This window comes from Camelus bactrianus, chromosome 12 (genome assembly GCF_048773025.1).
Source record: "Camelus bactrianus isolate YW-2024 breed Bactrian camel chromosome 12, ASM4877302v1, whole genome shotgun sequence".
NCBI classification, from domain to species: domain Eukaryota; kingdom Metazoa; phylum Chordata; class Mammalia; order Artiodactyla; family Camelidae; genus Camelus; species Camelus bactrianus.
The window spans coordinates 46,231,004-46,242,845 of NC_133550.1; the positions used below are offsets into that span (position 1 = coordinate 46,231,004).

Here is an 11,842-nt window from a genome sequence, read left to right on the forward strand (position 1 = left end):
TGGAAGGTCTGATTAAGGATGTGGTTGCAGTAAGAGTTCCAAAAATATATCTTGACTCACTTCTGTTTTCCAGAGAAAAATACAAATTTTAATGCAATAAACCCAAGGGTTTGACTTCCTGTTTAAAAAGTTCATGGTCATTTCTAATTTCAAGTAAATAATTACTCTACATATATTTTCATGATATATGACCAAAAAAGAAGGTTAAATGTTTGCAAGGAAGAGATCATTGTTGTTTCTGTGGTGTTTATCATTGCTGAGTGATATGGATGCTTTTCTTTTACTTTAAAATTGCTTGTATGCCTTGATGACACAAAGAAATAAATAATTACCAGCTGCCATGCATTGAGAGAATATTATCTTTAAAACTAATCATTAGTCAAACTGAAGATTGTCCTGTATATTATACAGCAGGATCATTACATCTTGTTTGCAAACCAAAATGTGATGAATCATGGACTATCAATGTGATAAATGGGAAGTCTGTGGACAACCTTCCTTCACACACGGACGTTACTTGCTCACTCCATAACTGAGGGACAGTCAAGAGACTCATTTCCCTTCTTATACCTAAAATATGAACCAAAGGCAATGAATTTCAGCATATTCTGATTCCCCCAAGGCCAGTTTGATAATGAAGCCCCTAAGTGAATCCGAGCAAGGAGTTCACCACATTAGCCACATTTATGCAATGGCATGGCAGCCATTTCAAATGGAAGAGTGCAGTCTTACCATGTTTTGATTAGATATAGCTCTAGCAGATTACAACATATAGTTTTGGTATGGGAAACAAGGTAGATATTTTTGAATATGACAAAGTAATACATTTTTAAAAGGGTTTTTTTTGTCCAATCATATGTTTGATTTTGTATGCCAAATTTTCTATTCTTCAAGTTTATTATCACTTGTAGTATAGCACCCAGACTATCTTCATCAGACTCCTGGAGTGGTGGGTGGTGGGGAGGAGGGCTTGATACAAACATAGATTCTGGGCCCCACTTGAGGAATGTTTAATGAAACAGAACATTTATATTACCTTCCACCGCCTCCTCCCTCTATCACTACCACGGGAGATGATCCAAACATGATTCACAATAGGAAATGGCTTGTGCTCCCCAACCCAACCACCTAGTGTCTAATTTAAATTGTGTCTCCTGTAACCTTCATGTCTTCTTTGGGAGTTTGCCTTCTCCAGGATGACTGAGAATGGAAATGCCATCCCCTTGAGGGGACACCACAGGACTGGGATCTTAGGTTCTGGCCTCATCAAAACAATTAATATCAGAACATAATACACAACCTATAACACTCAGGCTACTCAGACTTACACAGCCTTGAGACTTGGTCAGGGAACTTCAGTTCCAGGTTGAGCAGCACAAAAAGCCAGGCCAAGGTTTTCTTTGGGTCTTTCCCAAAGATGGTGCTATTTGTACATCCTGTACTTAGATCTCTGGTTAATCTCCCTCGCTCTGCACAGGTGAAAACAAACTATATTTTATAGGCACAGTTTTGTGTTAATCTATTAAATTAAGCATTCTTCCTTATAAAAAGAGACTCATCCCAGACCCAACTGCACACAACTGACAATAAAAAGACACAAAAATGGGATTTTTCCATTTTCCCTGTGAATCTGGATAGTGCTTGCTGTATATTTCTGAAAATAAAGAAAAAATCTTAAAGAGGTTTCCCCCCAAATAAAAATCTCTTTCAGGGGTAATTCACACCTTTGCTTCTTGTGAAAGGAAAAACTTAAAAACTTACAGCTTAGAACGGAGTTTTTACACATTGCTCTCCTCAGAATTAAAAAAACAAAAGTTAGACTTAATTTCCATTAAGGGCATAAATATTATATGTAATATATATTTTTCAAAATCCATACATGAAATTTAGATTTTAGAATCAATGTCACATTAAAAACATAGGTGTGTTCTTGGGTTTTTTGTCCTTCTTTCACAAGCATTTCTAATGTTATTAAATATTAATACCAAACATAATTCTAACAACTTCAGACAATTACTCACTTTAGAAATGTTTAGTGGGCATCCTCCATATGCCCTGTGGTGCTAGGTTAATTGTAAGAAATGTACATCCTAGATTTCAAAGAGCTAGTCAATGTCTGTCATGTTCTTGGGGTAGTTGGTTTACAGAAGATGATTCAGGGGCTATGCTTTAATATTAAAGTAAAACTATTTATAAATTTAATATAGAAATTTAGCTTTTCATCATTCCCATTGTCTAATAAATATTCTGTTATTATGGCCCTAGTAAATTTCATGCCTCCCAACCTAAAATTAGAATTCAGAACTATTCACTAAGTTACAAACTTTAAGTTGAAATTTAAGACAAATCTGTTAGGTACTCTAACATGCAAATGTCTCTTTAAATGATAATTGCTCTTAAAAAATGAAATATGCACAGATTACTCCCTAGGTAATACAAAACACATAGTTCTATGGATGTGATTCAATTTATAATTCCTATACTTATTTCAAATATTTATTTAAAATATCTCAGTCCATAAAAATTAGAATTTCTATGCCAATGCACTGACATTTCTATAAACCACTGAAAATTCTGTTCACATCACAGGATTTTTGTTTAGGTTTTCTTCCTAATTGCTTTTGGTGCTTATCTGTTGTGTGTGTGTGATTCATGAGAGATCAGTACATATTAATAATGCTTAACTATTGTCAAATATTTTAATACGTTATTGTGGTTGATTGGCATTTATATTTTTAAGGTATTATCAGCCTCTCGTTTTGATTATATATGCATATACAGACACACACATATACATACAAATATGTATTTTTTAATTCAGAAGGAGACATTTTCAGGTGTTTTCTGAACTATATAAATTTTAGGGACCATTTATTACTAAATTATAATTTGTAAAATTTAGTCTGTTTTAATAAATTGTTAAAATGTTTAAAGGTTTAATATTTCTAATAAATGGTGGTTATTAGTTATAGATGCTTTTCAATTAGTTTAATCATTTGCTTTTGAACAAAAAAACTGACTAAAAACTAATCAAGTATCCTGCTGATGCTCTTTGCCTGAATATCATATTACTGATTTTTGTTTCTCAAGGGAAGAGGATGTATATGTGTTCTACATTCCTACATTCTTCTTACTCAAAATGGAATTAAGTTTCTGAGGATTCAACGGTATATGAATAGAAGATTTCTAGTTTTTCCTATACCCACTTTTTTCCTGCAAATCGCTTGGTACAGTCGTGAAAAGTAATCATGACGAACTTAATTTTCTAAACTATTAGGAGAATCACAAGCCCAATTTTTGCGGTGAAATTTATTTGACATTCCTTTCAATATTATACTATGATCTAAAACTAAAAATCAAAAATCAAACCAGTTTTTTTCCTAGGTCAAAGATGGAAGCTTCAGTAGTGCTAAAATGACTCTGAATGTTGCTTTTACTGAAGGGCTCAATGAATAGGAGAAATAATAAGGTTCTTGGCAATTTACACAAGTCTTACCTATCATTAGTGTATTTTTCTACATAAAAGTTAAATAAAATAAATAGATTATATGTTTCTATAAAATATCTATGAAAAATTACTGTCCTAATTGTAAATATTAACTAGCAGTTTCAAAATGAAGATAGCCAAGTAGTTAACAAACCTTTATGAACAATTGCTGTGAAAGACCGCTTTCTGTTGGTATTTCCACGACCTCAATTTGCAAGAAAAGCAGTTTATATATATCATTAATCTTTAAAACAAAAAGCATTGAGTAGATAGGTCACACATCTAATAAATAGGAGCAAGAGCAAAGTCCAGAAGAATTTTTGCCTATTTTATTTAATCTGAAAAAATGGGGTAACTGAGTCTTACTAAAACAATCACGCAATATTAATTTTGAAGTTTAATGAACTGAAATACTACTATCCTGATGCTAAGTTCTCTTCAAAGGCATCTTTCTGAACTTTTTTTTTCAGACCAGTAGAGTTTTTCTGTTTTGTTTAGTTTTGTTTTTTTCAGACCAGTAGAGTTTAAATGAGGAAAATCATTCACTGGTTGGCCTATGACTGAAGCCATGACTGCACTCACCAGTTCCCAAATTTATCCGGATTTATTCTATTTTACTCTTATTTATTCTATTCTATTATCACCCCAAAGATGTTTTTTCATCAGAATTAAGGAGAACTCTAAATAATACTATCCATTCTTATTGGACAAATCCTTGTTTTTCCCTTTAAGAACGATCTCAAATGTTATTCTTCTATTTTGACCAGGCAGGCTAAGTACTTCTGTCATCTTTCACATTTCTTCTTGTAAATATCCCTGTGCACTTTAATGAAATGTTTACATGACTCTCCTCAATCCTTCACACTAGGACTCTATTCCATTCATTCTCATAGCACCAATAACACTGTAATGGAAAAATAACAGTCCAGTAAATGCATAGGTGCTGCTGCCTGCCTTTCTCCTTTCTTTCATTTCTTCCTTCTTCCCTTTCTTTTCTTTAAAAATACAAAACCAATTCTAGAGCATAAAATGATTTTCTCTCATTGGGAAAATAATATACTCTGTCAAATTATCTTCACATTCATCATATATTGGCTTGTATACATCCCATTACAAGGCTTTATTTACACTCCATCACCCACTTCCCCACTCTCACTCTCACCCACAAATCTCCTTATTTCACTGTGGGAGAAATAAAAAAGAAACAGAAGAAACTTTCCAACAGCTCCCAGCAAAATAGCTAAGACTCCTCCTTTTTGTGGTGAACCTGCTCCTTCTCGTCTCCCAGGACCAGCCTCTTCACACATGCCCTGGATGCCATCCTTCCTAGCCTTCTCCAGAGTATCCTTCAAGCAACTTAGCCCACTCCAGATACCAAAGACTTTCTCTCCTTTTTGGATCTTTCTCATCCATATGCTACCATTTTGGTTTTTCTGTATCCTAAAAATATCCTTTTTAGACCTGCCCTCCACCCCCGCACTTTACTATTGGTTATTGTCCTATTGCTCTGCTCTCTTCTATAGGCAAAATAAACAATCGTCTCCAAGGTCAGTCTATATGCTCCCTGACTCCAATTTTATTCTTCCTGGTTGGCAGAATTCAAAGCTGGCCTCCAAGATCCCCTGCCTGTTTGGTGTGCACACCTCCGTCATCCCTGGGACTATGTGTATGATGAATGCACTACTCCTGCTCAGGTTATGTTATGTGCCAGGCAACCTGAAGACAGAGAGAGCATCCAGGTAAGTCAGGACTGATCGCACGAGCCCTTTAAGTACAGAGAGTCTTCTCCAGCTACTCATAGAAGAGAAAATCAGAAATTCAAAGCGTGAGAGAGATTTAACATGAGGGAAATTCTTCACTGCTGGCTTTACGATGGACAGGGTCGCATGGCCAAGAGTATGGGTGGCTTCTAGGAGCTGAGAGCAAGTCCCAGCTAACAGATAGCAAGGAAACAGGGGCCAACCTCAGGCCTATAACCATAAGGAACTGAATCCTGCCACAGTGATGTAGCTTAAAAGAGAACCCTGAGCTTCAGATGAGAAAAACATTGAGTGACACTGACTATGGACTAATAAAGGGGTGTTGTTTTCAACCACTAAATTTTTGGTAATTTATTACACAGTACTAGGAAACCAATACACTTCCCATTCTCCTTTGAACCCATCCCAAACAATCTTTAGCACCACCATTCCAACGAACAGGTCCTCTGACAAAACCTTCCACTTGTTCCCCATCTCACTCAGACTTAAAGTGCTTACCACAGCTGCCAAAGCTCGTCTAGCTATCAGCTGCCTCTCTGATTCTGTCTCCTCCTGTTTTCCCCTTGGTTCATTCCACTCCAGCCACATATTCTTGCTCTTTCTCCAGCTTGGCAAGCTTATGTCTGCATCAATCCTTGGCCATTTCCGTTCCCTCTGCCTGAGCAGGTCTCTCTCTTCATATCTTCATAGGCTTCAAGTTTTGACGTATTTCAGACACAGTTCAAATCTCTTATCACGGTGGATTTCCATAATCACCTGAGTGATACATCTCTGTTCCACCTTCTCCCTTATTAATCCCTGCACTTAGTTACCCAGCTCTATTTTTTCTCTATAAAATGCAATACTAGTTGAAAAATTCTATATGTAGCTTAAAATAAATAGTTTAAGGTTTGTTTCCTTTACCCCAGAATGTCAGTTCCATGAGGGTAGGGGCATTTCATTCACTGCCAGTTTCCCTACACCTCAAAAATTGTCTGGTACACAGTTGAATGAATAAATGACTTCTTCAAGATGATGTTCAAACCAACTAAATGACCCAAAAATTTCTGTGTACTTTCATAGACCTGCTGCCAATTAAATAGTTCTGCTGATTTATTCCCCATGACACGGAGCTCTGTAACTTGTCCCCCACCCCAGCTACTTGAGAATTCCTCGGGAATGTCATGTTTAATAAGTGCAATATATTTTAGGAGAAAGAGCACTGTTACCCTTCCAGAGTCAGATTCATCTTTAAAATGAGCACAGCTGTATGTGTCTTCCAAGGTCTTGGTGTGTTTCAAATGAAATACTATAGGCAAACCTTAAGTTCCATAAAAATTGAAGTGATAATTTTTTTATATGGTGATGTTTTTAATAGAGCATTATGACCAGCAATGGACGATAAAAGGACAAAACAATAACAAATCAATTTCAGTGATCCAGATTTTGTTCTTTTACACACAGTGGTTATTCAGTATCTAACAGAGGAATTGTCTTACCTAGTTTTCTATCTCCTTTATTTCTCATAAACTGAAAATAATATAGAAAGACTTGATTGGACTCAAATTAAATATTTTTTGACAAGAATACCCTAGATGATGTTGTGTATCGTATTTTGTACCACAATAGGAGGTGCATAACACCTGCCTGTGTTACTGTTGGCGCTGCTAAGATTTATTACAGTTAATCTGTTGTCAGCCAGATCTTCCTATTGTTCCGTGCTAAATGAACAATGGCTAGAAAAAAGGGGAAAAAGGTTTTTTCCTCCCTGAGTTTTTTCTGAGTTTTAACAGATTGAACAATTATCACAATTTGCTCTTGATCCACTGCTGAGCCACAACAAGAGAAAAAGAAACAGACAAAATTATGACTCTCTCAGCTATAATCGTTATGCAAATAACTACTTATAATAACTTAAAAGCCTTTGTGAATATTAAGTTTACAATTGAGTTTTTGATAAAATATTTTATTAAATGAAATAGAAGCAGGAATCTAAATAAGGGAATCATATACCTCAAAATGTTAACAATTATATTTCTGAAGGCAATGTTTTTTCATCTAAAGTTAAGATTCTGTATATAATTTAATGCATGTTCTTTTGTCTCTTTCAAACACATAATAAAGCCAACTAAGATACACAATCAGTTTATCAATTTCCTGTTAAGTCAAAGTCATGCATACATTTTTACTTATTTTGAATATATAATTAGTAAGTCAAAGAAGTAAATATCCTTAGTTTTGTTCCTTTGTGTCACTCATCAATGTATAAATATAATAACCTTTGAAAATATAAGTCAAATATAAAAAATATCTGGTAGACTAATAATTTGACTGAGAAATAGAAAATTTAAATATTAAGTACTGTCTTCCTAATACTAAGCATAAACAGAATATCTCAAGTAAAGAAAAATAATTGTATCACCTAAAACACACCTACACTTGGATGATTTACTTCCAATTCCCATCTTAATAAACCATTAATAAAATAATCAGTATTCAGAGAATGAGTATACATAATCTTCTGGCTTAGTAATGATTCAATGAGTATTCTGTTTGAATATATTTACCATTGATTGTCAATTAATTTTACAGAATTGACAAAGGAATCGAATATTTCTCCCCCTGCAAATACAAAATTATCTTAGTTACATCTGCTATTATCTCCAGTTAAGGATTAGACTGAATAGATAACATTCAATTTGGAATTAGTCTTATCATGACATTGTATTAAAGAAATGATGTATCTGTTATTAATTTCAAACAGAGTCTGAATGCCTTTTCCCTCCACACTGAGCAATCCCATCTCCACGCTCTAAGGGTACAAATATTAAACAAATATTAGGAAAAATTATCTATCCTTCTTAGTAATCAATAAATCACAAGCAAAATTTGAGGTACCATTTAAACCTACTAAATTAACAATTTAAAATAATTCTTCTCAATTTGCACTAAAACTACAAACTCCTATAATGAAAAAAATTTCAAGAATATGTAGCTCTTTTTATGTTTGATCCAGTTATTGCAATCAAAAGAATGTCTATTAAGGAAATAATTTGGAAGAAGCAAAAATTTGTATTTTAAAGATACTGATTGCAGTGATATTTATATGGCACATAAGTAGAAATTAAAATTTCTAGTACTAGACAAATGACCAGTATTTTTGTTATACCAGACCAACTATATTGCTATGAAATGAGTAATTGTGAAAACTATAGATGTGGAAAATATTTTTCATTATACTGAAAAAAGAATAGAAATGGCAAGATACCTTGATTAAATTCTTGTAAATTGTGTTTGCATTTGACATAGACAAAAGATCATGCATGAATTGAAAGAGTTATAAATTGAGTACACTTTTGGATTTTGTTCCCCTAATAAACAGGTTTTTAAAAAGGAAGGGAAACTATTTGCCAAAGCAAAATCCATTTTCTTCTTGGAGGGTCAAAATTACTTCTCTATCATATTTGTTTTGTGAGCACACATATCATCTTTGTATAAAACTTTTTTATATCTACTAGAATTGCAATAGTTGGAACAGAAGGCCAAAAATGAGTACAGTTATAAAAATGAATCCATGGGAAAAGTACAAGACATGAAACTTACCAAAATCTTTATTTTTATAGCATTTTAATACTCTCCAATGGGCTTATAAAAATGACAAAATTAAAAAGTAATAATTTTTTTTCACCAAGTAATAAGTAGGCTTTGACGTTATACGATGTTATCCTCTATTCAGAGAAAGGGAGATGCTGGCATGAGCGTGAAACTAGAGACCCCTTCCTTTTCTAAGCATGGTTCCATTAGGATCCAATGTAGCATGTGTAGAAATTCCACAAAGATTTGTTTTTTAAGAACATCACTTTAAAAACATTTTTCATTTCTATCTTTGTGGAAAATGTCTATTTTATGGTAATATTGTTGGTTACTTTCAATTAAAAATATCATAAAATTATATAACATGCTGATGATTTCACTTCCAAAATGAAACATAGCCTTTATTTTTAGTGTACTTACTACCCTCACTACTCTGTTTCACACATTTGGATCCCGGTGCTGTCTTCACACCACTTATCTAACTCTGTATTAACAATCTTAAGTGTCATTTAATAGAAAGAATATAAAGTTTCAGTTCAAGCCTCTTATTTCTTATTCTGTCACTGAGTCAGTGTTCCTGTTCTGATAAAGTAATGTTTGCAAATTAATGTTGCTATTCAAACAATGGGTTTTACTTGGCTAATGGCCATGATCAACAAAGTTTCTCCACTTGTCATTTAGCCAAATTTCCAACAAAGAATATTTTAGTCATTGCGGATATAGGGTTAGCTAAATAGAACTAGACCTAAAAAAAAAAAAAAATTAGTGTGTGGCAATACACTCTAATGATTTTATGGCTACAGTCTTCAGGTAAGTAGACCCAGTCTTATTTACCACTTTTCTTCATTTTTCTACTTTTTTCCTCCCTGCTCTTTTCACTACCCAAGTCTTGTCTTTCAATTGTGAAAATATTTGTTTTAGCTGATAAGAAATGTTTAATCTGTGCCTTTTACCTGACATATAATTTATGGTCCAAACCAAGACACTTTTGAAAGTGAAAGGCAGAGTTATTAATAATTACCTGAGGACAACTGGTCTGAACAGGACTGGCCCAGAAAAGCTGTGTTACACATGGTTGCCCTGCCTTTGTGGTTCCTTCTGGCAACGTGTACTTTGCCACATGGGCTTTAAACTCTCCAGTGCAGGTCCTGATGATGTTTCATCATCAAACAAACAAAAACATAATAACCAAGCACCCTACAAATACTTGGAAGTATTCTGAGCCTCTCAAAGTTAAGTACCTCCTTAGATATCACCCCTGCAAAAAGATGCCAGGGTAGAATTATTACTCATATTGACTTTATTTTAACACACACAAAAAAAGACACAAGTTGCTCTTCTTAGGGTTTTTAGTTAATAAGGTGATAAAAATCTTTATAATTCAGTAGGTGCTACGCTTCACCCCAAATGGTAACAAAATACCATTAGAAACTTAGTGTTGTTTTTCATCTGGTTATTCATTAAAAGAAGGTTTTATTTAGATAATCATTTTAAGAGAATTCCGTCTGAGGTATTAGCTATCACAGTCTTCTTGCTAAGCTTTACTTTATTCCATACAATCAAATGGAAGGGCTTCCTAGTATTCTGTAACTTAATAACCTCATCTGGATCTTTTTCCTCATTTAATTTCAGAACTTAGGAAAACCAACAGAGGAAAGGGTTTAATTATAAAAGACCAAGAGCATGAGGCCCTGAGTTGAAACTGGTAAGACTGCCTTCAGGGAGATCAACAGTGTTCTCATGTCTAAGAGATAAGTGCTTGGCTCTCAATAACCTGGGATGAGTGTAAGTTGACATGACCCAGCCAGTCACTGCCATTTCAGTGACTTTATGGAGTCGTTTGGCAGGAGTTTCCCAATTGTCCTGCTATAATAGTTCTACAGAAGAATCAGAAAGCTACTTTAATTTTACAAAAAGTGATGAAATAAAAGACTTGAAAAGACTGGGGAAAATGGGGATTCCAAATAAAAGTACATTCCCAGCTCCTAAGCAAAAACCTTCTAGTATTTTCTCTATATCTGCGAATCGTGGCTATACTAGTCATACGAAAGCAGTGTTCTTACAATCTTGCTCCTATAAATTATAAACATTTATTGATTCTCTCTGTTTCAGTAAGTTAAATATAATTTCTTAACCTGGAACGCAAGACTTGGTACAGTAACACCCAAACCTTCCTTCTAACCTTATTTGCCACACAACTCCAACAAAACTCAGTTCTCCAACACGTGCAATAGCTGCCAACGTCTCTTGCCTTTTTCCATGTTACACTTCCTCCTTTCTGCTTATATATCACTTATACGTCCTAAGACGTCTTCGAAATCATTTAGTTATTTCTTTAAAGATACCTTTCCCCATAACAGGCCCCAAATACTAAGTCCCACATCATCAAACCAAGACAAGGCTTAATTACAGTTTCAACTCTTCCGGAAGAGGAATCTTACACCAGTCAATCAGGAATCTCCCGGTTAGAACTAGTGAGGTAATCTGTGTAATAGACAGACCCCTGCCACTCCTAAAGGAAAGTAACCTTATGTAACCTTATGGTAACCAACCTGCCTTTTTGTCCAGCATAAATTCCTTATTCCTGCTCCCTTCTGCCTGTAAAAGTCTGATTTTGTATAGCTTCTTTTAGCTCTTTTCTATCTACTAGATTGGATGCTGCTCAATTCAAATTGATTTCTGCTCAAATAAACTCTTAAAACTTCTACTGTGCCTCAGTTTATCCTGTAACATCCTAAAGGGAATTGATAGCTTCCTGGTTTGAACATATGTTCTGCTTATTGCTAACTCCTTGCAGTCCACTTTGATTTGTAACTAACTATGCTTTTATTTTAGAAACATATTCTTGAAGCAAGCTCTGTGCCTTATCCTAAGCCCATGCTGAACATAATTTTTAGAAATTGTTTTGTTTTTTAATTAAATAACTAAGTTTTCATTTAACTTAGAACTGATTAGAAATATGGACACTTGATACTCATAGGTAGATTAAAACTTTGACTTAGTATGCTCATATTTTACTCAA

General features: G+C 34.3%; 1 long non-coding RNA gene across 1 annotated transcript in view; it reads left to right on the forward strand.

Annotated features, from left to right (window-relative positions):
- LOC141579431 (uncharacterized) overlaps window positions 1–11,842 on the forward strand; it is a 165,593-nt gene that overhangs the window by 136,701 nt on the left and 17,050 nt on the right. Inside the window, exon 4 of the long non-coding RNA XR_012510794.1 lies at window positions 5,084–5,226. This is a non-coding gene — a long non-coding RNA (uncharacterized LOC141579431). The remainder of the gene's footprint in view (window positions 1–5,083; window positions 5,227–11,842) is intronic.